The 7,507-nt window shown below is 38.7% G+C and overlaps 1 protein-coding gene and 1 non-coding gene across 3 annotated transcripts in view; one reads left to right on the top strand and one right to left on the bottom strand.

Moving 5' to 3' along the window:
- Window positions 1-7,507, top strand: part of ZNF608 (zinc finger protein 608) — a 101,366-nt gene that overhangs the window by 64,463 nt on the left and 29,396 nt on the right. The window lies entirely within an intron of this gene.
- TRNAI-GAU lies at window positions 3,422-3,495 on the bottom strand. The gene has a single exon. It is a non-coding gene; the product is annotated as a tRNA-Ile (tRNA).

Here is a 7,507-nt window from a genome sequence, read left to right as displayed (position 1 = left end):
TTTTTTTTTTTTTTTTTTTTTTTTTAAGGTTTGTTTTGCTAAGAGCGTACATCCCAAAAATATTTCAGGTATTATAGATTACAAAATGACCACTTACTACACACTTCAAAGAAAGACCCATATTTATACAACAGCATAAAGGAAAAGTAGCTTTGTTTTTCTGCTCTTAAGAGTGGTCCAGATAAAAGTCTTTGCCGCTGCAAAACACATTGCATGGGTATTTGTTAAAACTATAGCTTGAAGAGTCAAATGGAATTTTAAGATTAGAAAGATAAACAGAAGGAAAAGAAAGCCTCCAACAAGAAATGCCCACCTCATTTACATGTGCTGCGCTCTGCTCTCCTTCTAGGGTTTGTAGAGCGCTTGTTGTTTGCACTGGGTTCTGGTTACTCCTCTCCAGCAGCATTCACCAAATGCCTTTGATGGCATTGCTTCGACCTTGTATAAAGTCAAGAACATACTAGGTGCCCCATAAATATGTACCACTCTTCATTTATGCCCTCCTGGACAGACAAGCTGAGGAAGGAGCAGAATGCTACGGCTCTACCTCTGCAGCCTGGTCTCACAAGCCTTTGCGTGGCCAGCTGTCTCGTGTCTTCCAGCGCTTGGCTCAGATATTGTCTCCCCACAAAGGCACCCCATGTATCCTGTCCCCAAACTACCCTCTCCCCTATCACTCCCTAAACTCTTATTCTGCTGTATATTCTTCAAGGACTTAGTACCTAAAATCATAGTCACTTACTTGGTTGTTACCTGTTGTCCCACGTGGGCATGGAGTCTGTCTTGTTCACTTCTGTATTCCAAGAACCCAATAGGGCCTAACCCTATATGGGGCAGGGCATAAAAATGGATTTGAGAAAATGAATTGTCCTTAAATAACAGATAGATTAAGGATATTTCTAAACAAATGATGGCTGTAGTCTCATGCAATGATTCTGGTAGGGACAAGAGACTTTAAAGCAAGTCATTAAACTACATAGGCCTTGTTTTTCTCATCTGTAAAGTGGGGTTAAGGATGTGGTAAGTATAAAATGTTGATAGATACAAAACTGCTATTTAAGAGAAAGGAAAAGTTGTTATTATATGTGACACTGCTTTGTAAGCTGCCACTGGCCATACTAGCTGTAAAGGTTGTTGAAGGGAACTTGGATTTAAAGTGTTTTAGAATTTTCCTGTAGGAAAACAATATTCTTCAAAGATAAAAACACTGGTTGGAAGGCTCCAAGTGTAAAGGTTGTTGAAGGGAACTTGGATTTAAAGTGTTTTAGAATTTTCCTGTAGGAAAACAACATTCTTCAAAGATAAAAACACTGGTTGGAAGGCTCCAAGTGACTTTTTATTTCTCTCAAACCCATGACTTCAAGTCAGCTTCAGTAACTTTCATCAAGAATCTGCACACTTTTGAAAGATTTGTACACATGGCTAACATGAACTGGAAACTTAAGAACATTTTTAGTTTTCTTCTCAACACTTAGGTATTCAGAGATTGAAAAATTTTACCCTTGTTGATACTTTGTAAATACTCTTGTTCTTTCATCTAGGTGTATTATTTATCTGACCAGTTAAGTTATAGTCTCCTTCAAAGGAGAGACTGTTTTGTTTTTTAATTTGTTTCTGTATTTGGCAAAAATAGTCATGTGCTTTGCAGAGAAAGGGTGTTTGGATAACAGCTTATTAAGTTGTTTAAATACCTTTTATTTACCTTAGACTCCACTAGACCCATTCTACTCAGTTCAGGTTGTACATTAAAATAATTTTAGGAACTTAGAAAAAGTGCCATGGCTCAGGCCTCATAGCCAAATATTCTGATTCAATTGTTTTAAGATGGAGTCTAAGCATTATTTTTTTTATTAGTTAGCCTGTAATTTCCTACAGGTTATTCTGATGAGCAGTCAGGGCTGAGAACCACTAAACTAGAATAGAACATTAGCTCACAAACATAGCTGTCCACCGGAATCACCTAGAGAAGTTAAAACAATACTGATGCTTGAGTACCACGCCCACAAGTTCTGATTTAAGTTGGGATGGACATCACAACTTTAAAAAGTCCACCCAGTTCATTCTAATGGGCAGCAGTTTTCGAATCACTGCACTCCATAGTGGGCTCCTTGAACACAGTACTAGACACAGATAGGTTAGCCCTTTCCTGACTTTGCCTTATGATACAATTTATCTGTAATGCTTGCTCAAATGCAGATTCCTGGACACCACTCCAGAATCTACAGAGGAATCGTTAGGAAACTCCAAGCACCACAGGTGATGTTTATGATAATTCAAGTTTGGGGAACATAGCCCAGTACATATTTCACTTCTTCCTGTATCATGATTATGAGAAAACTTTTTCATAATTTACTTGGTTTGCCTCTGAGCAGATAAATCTGCTTTGCAGGCATATGCTATCTTTTGCATAATTAAAACAGAAGGCTTTTGTATTTAGGAAAAATATGGATAAGCAGCAAAAGGTGTCAATTATGCCATTTTAGGAAACAATTATAATTGCTTTCTTTCTTTAGTTACATGATCGTAAACTACATGCTACATGTATCCTTGAAATGAGCAGCCTATTCAGAGATAGTTTGATTGTAGGAATATGGCAAATTCTTAAGTGTATATTATAAAGCATAGGGATAGCATGTGTAATTAAAAGCCAAAACTGATGAAAAATCTCATTATACTTGAGGGTTCTTCCTACCCCCCGCCCCAACTTTCTGTTGATTCTTTTTTGAATTTGGAGCTATTGTCTAGTTCGTGTTTCATGCCATGTTGTTTTCATGATTTTTGTATTGTGGAGATACTCAGATATAGCATTATATTAAAAAAGAAAGGTAGAAACAAACAAAAAACAGAGGTAAAAGGCCAAGAGCATTCAACAGAATTTATTGAGTTCTATTTTATGCCTATCATTGTGAGCCATGAAGAAAGAAATTAAAAGTGTAAGGTCATCTCTTTTGGGTGGGAGATAAATATTTGAATAATGTACAACCTGTTTAATCCACCAACTAGTTAAATCAATTGCACAGTAATTGAGAGTGAGAGAGATCTGTAACTCTGCCTGTAAACATCAAACTGTCTGGTGTTTCTAATCAATTGTAAGAGATTTCTAGTCACTTGTAGGAAGAAGTTTCCCTGTGTGGATTAAGACACTGAGTTTAATAATAACAACCACTCCCAGCTTTGTGCTGAATCCATTTGAGAGGATGCACAAACTATGCTTATATTGATGGTGGGGGCTGGGGTGTGTTGGGACTTACAGATATTACAATCAGGTCCCCTGCATTGGATGTTGGAGGTTCCAGAAATTTATTAATTGCATGTGCCCAGTCTCTTGGGTTATGTTTTTTTCTGCATTTATGAGAATAGCCAGTCCATTGCATTTCTTTCCTATTTTTTTGTTTGTTTGGTTTGGTTTTTTGGGGGTCACTGGCCAGTACAGGGATCGAACCTTGGACCTTGGTGTTATCAGCACCATGCTCTACCCAGCTGAGCTAACCTGCCAGTCCTTCCCCTTTCTTCCTCTTTCTTTCTTAGATGGTCACCTTAATTTAGTAGGGCCTTACTGTTATCACCACGTACTCACTACAAGCCCATGATAAATGACTTGGGTTCATACTTCTTTCCAATGAAAGAATTTTTACGAGGCATATTTGTTTTCTCTGTACTTCCTCTGAACAATGTTAAGATCTGAGATTTTTGCCTTTTAGCATTTGAGATGCTAACATCAAAAGGCTGTTCCTTCAGAGAACTTCATGTTGCTGTTTAATTGGTAATTACTTTTCCCTAGCTCTGGGCTGGGTAAATTTAAAAGGCTCAGTATTTTAATTTCATATTGTTGGTACTATGAAATGAGCGTCTGGATCAAAAACACTAAATTCTGATTAGGAGGACAGTTGAACACCTAGATTGAAGATCTGTTCCAGTGTTTCTTGGGAGATATCTTACACTTATGTTCCAGTGAAAATAAGTGAATGATCCTTTTGCTTTTTGTAATTGTTCATTTTTCACATATTTTTCATTTATTATCTGAGACAGTTTGACTGTTTACTCAGTCAACATAGCCTACTGCTGTAATTCAAGGCATAGTTAGATTAGTTTGTTATTTCTTTAGAGATTCATTATTGCCATGGAGGAAGAACATAGACGAGTGGTTTTCAACTGTGGCTACACATTAAAATCACATTTTTAAAAAAAGTGGTCTTTGGAACCCAGATCAAATGAATTACAATATATAGGGGTCGGGCAATGGCATGATTATTAAAAAAATGTTTCCCCCGTAACTATAATGTACAGCAAGTTTGGGAGCCCTGACACAGAGAAGCCAATTCTGCATTTTATTTAGTTGAGAAAGAGTTAAGTCAAGTTTATTTAACTAGATTCCTTTTAATATTTTATGTTGTATTTCTCAGTAGAGTTTTTAGGGAAAGAATGAATCTTTGAGCTCTTTAATGATTTTGCTGGATAATTTCTTGATGCATTATTTGGTCCTTTCTTTCTCTCTAGAATTGGGCTTCTGTGAGGACCGTTAACTTTTCTGTGCACTTCCTGATAAAGAAGCCCAAGCACAGTATGATGTGCCAATTTCTTAGCCACAAAAACAAGCCCTATTTCTGTCTCCATGTAAAATAATTTGGGGTAAGGGAAAAGATAAATTTATTTGACTCTTGAGGTATTGTGTGGATGGAGGCATTTAGAAAAGAAGGTTGGAAATTGAATCTGTTGTACTCACTATGTGCTGTAGTAGTTATTAGAAACATAATGTGGAATAGGATTTGTTTTTGTGATTTCCAGTGACCTTTTGGATATGGCAAGTTATTTAAAAACCCCGGGTGGCAAGGTGAGTCTTGGCATGTTACCGACCTAAGAATTGGTCAGGAGAAGGATGAGCAGAAAAATACCTTTCTGGGCTTCCCTTTATATTGTGTATCGCTATTATTTCCTGACCATTTAGCTAGAGCTTCCTTTGAATATTTTATTATCTACTTGGTTTATAATCAAGACCACCCACCTGATTTTAGCCTGCTGACTTTTTTTTCTGCCTTTTTATTCCCTCCAGCCCATAGTGCATGTGTATTCATGTTTTTGCTTTCCATTCACGGCGATCTCCAGCTGGGAAAATATAGTGTGTACAATACTCTCTGCCTTCAGCTGACATTGCTCATAAATTGCAACAGAAACACTGCTATCAGCAGCTTAATAGCAGGTAGAAAGCAGCTCTACATATCAAGTCTCAGCAGGATACAGAAACTATGGTTACCAAATTTCCAAAGAAGAGGGAGGGGGTAGAAAGTTTTCTAAGAATAACTGAAACAACATTGAAAATTGATTCACTGAAAGCAGCTTTTTGAAAATGACTTATAAGGGCTGACTCAGTGGTTGCTCTGCTGGCACTTTTTGCTGAATTATTATTTTTGAAGACCTCAGAAGAGGTTTTTGTGGTAGAACAGTGTAGAAAAGACAAACTTGTTTGCTTCTCTCCCTTTCTCTCTTTCTCTCTCTTCCATCCTTTTAAAAGAAAAGAAGAGGCCTTTGATAAACTTCATGAAGAGGGTGCAGGTCACCTCTGCTTCTAGGGTAAGGTGATGAGGTGGAGTTAGAAGTAACCGTCGGCAGGCTCACCTTCATATATCCCCAGCGTCCCCAGCGTCCCCAGCGGAGGAATCATGCCTGTGACAGCATAGAAGCTAGCCTCGCTATTAGTTTGGTCTCTAAGCTACAATTTATTTTATCTTGCACAATGACCTGACCAGTTATTTGACTTCTGGTAAAAGAGCACACAATTATGTAGCATATTAAGGCGTTAATATTTTAGGCTATGATGTTAAAATGGACGCTCTTATTTATAGATCCTTTCCGTTAAAAAAAAAAAAGGAAGAGAATAGATAGCTGCGCTAGTGTGAAAATTTCCAGTTCTTTAGCACATCGTTTTATCTTAATAAGTGAGATTATATTAATATTTTGAAAAGTCCCAAATTCCCCTCTATGAAGAAAGGATTGCAGGGCTCCATCATCTTTTGTGGGTAGCCACAGCAGAATTCTTCCTCTTGCCAGCAGAGATTAGTGTGGATGGTGAAATAGTTCTTTCTTTAAACCAAGTAAAACTGTTGTATTAATACTCCTGTCAAAGGGCTCAGGCAGATAAAACGTTCTCAGCCTCACTCCAGGCTCCTTAGTGACTTTCTCAAAGGAATAGCAAAATACATCCTACCCCATCTGCAACCCGTCCCCCAGAATGTTGGAAAGTAATCAAGATCATGATTCCCCATTTCTTTCCTGGAAAAAGTCGACATGGTTTATATATATATATATATATCTTATTTTTATGATGTATATTTTAATGATATTTTTCTTTAAATTCTGTTAACCTAGTGGCTCTGATAAGAATCACCTTAGATCTTTGGTGTAGAGCTAGGGATTAGTACTGTTAATAAACATTCAAGGGAATTTCTATCATCTGGTGAATCTGGAAGAACACTTGAGTCTGATAGGCCTGGGTTTGAAACCAATATATACCATCTTCTAGGGGTGTGTGTGTGTGTGTGTGTGTGTGTGTGTGTGTGTGTGTGTGTGTATGATAGGCCTGGGTTTGAAACCAATATATACCATCTTCTAGGGGTGTGTGTGTGTGTGTGTGTGTGTGAAGGGATTCATAGATTTTCTGTAGTCCATCCAGGGACTCAGGTTCAGAAGTCTTCCCTATATTTCCTTCAGAAATGAAAGGCTGGTTCTTAACATTCAGAAAAAACACGAGCCTCACAGTCTGTGGGTGTCAAGTGTTGCAGGCCCCGGCCATCAGGTGCCTGGTGCTATGCTTGTTTATTAGAACTGTGGGATGTGAGTGTCCTTCCAAGAGCACCTTCTCTTCCAGTCTTGAAAGCACCGACAGTGGACGCCTGAGGACGCAGCCCCACCTTTCAGCCATCCGTGGCTGCTTTTTGAGCCTTATGACAAAATGAAGCAAGTAGAGCAAGAGGCTGGCAGCGTGACTCCTGACGGGGTGGTGAGTCACCGTGCGTGTTCTGACCTACCCCTGGCCCCTGTCTTACCAAGTGCTGTCCCAGGAAGTCTGTGGTCATATTCACTGGAGGCCATCCTGTCCCTCAGCACTGCTTCATTCCATGTTTTCTGCCTTCTCAGTGCGCTAAATGGGTTGTATTTTAGTGGTATGCCCTTTGCAACAGGTAGTCTTCTGGTTCAGTCCCTTCAATTTGCTTTCCATTCACGGCGATCTCCAGCTGGGAAAATATAGTGTGTACAATACTCTCTGCCTTCAGCTGACATTGCTCATAAATTGCAACAGAAACACTGCTATCAGCAGCTTAATAGCAGGTAGAAAGCAGCTCTACATATCAAGTCTCAGCAGGATACAGAAACTATGGTTACCAAATTTCCAAAGAAGAGGGAGGGGGTAGAAAGTTTTCTAAGAGCTTTTTTTTTTTTTTGTCTTTTTGTCTTTTTTCGTGTCCAGCAACGGATCGCAACCCTCAATGTCGCGCCCATACCGGACCAGGCA

This window comes from Galeopterus variegatus, unplaced genomic scaffold (genome assembly GCF_000696425.1).
Source record: "Galeopterus variegatus unplaced genomic scaffold, G_variegatus-3.0.2 Scaffold2615, whole genome shotgun sequence".
In the NCBI taxonomy this organism is placed as follows: domain Eukaryota; kingdom Metazoa; phylum Chordata; class Mammalia; order Dermoptera; family Cynocephalidae; genus Galeopterus; species Galeopterus variegatus.
The sequence above is the reverse complement of the archived record's forward strand: the minus strand, read 5'-3'. Positions and strand labels throughout refer to the sequence as shown.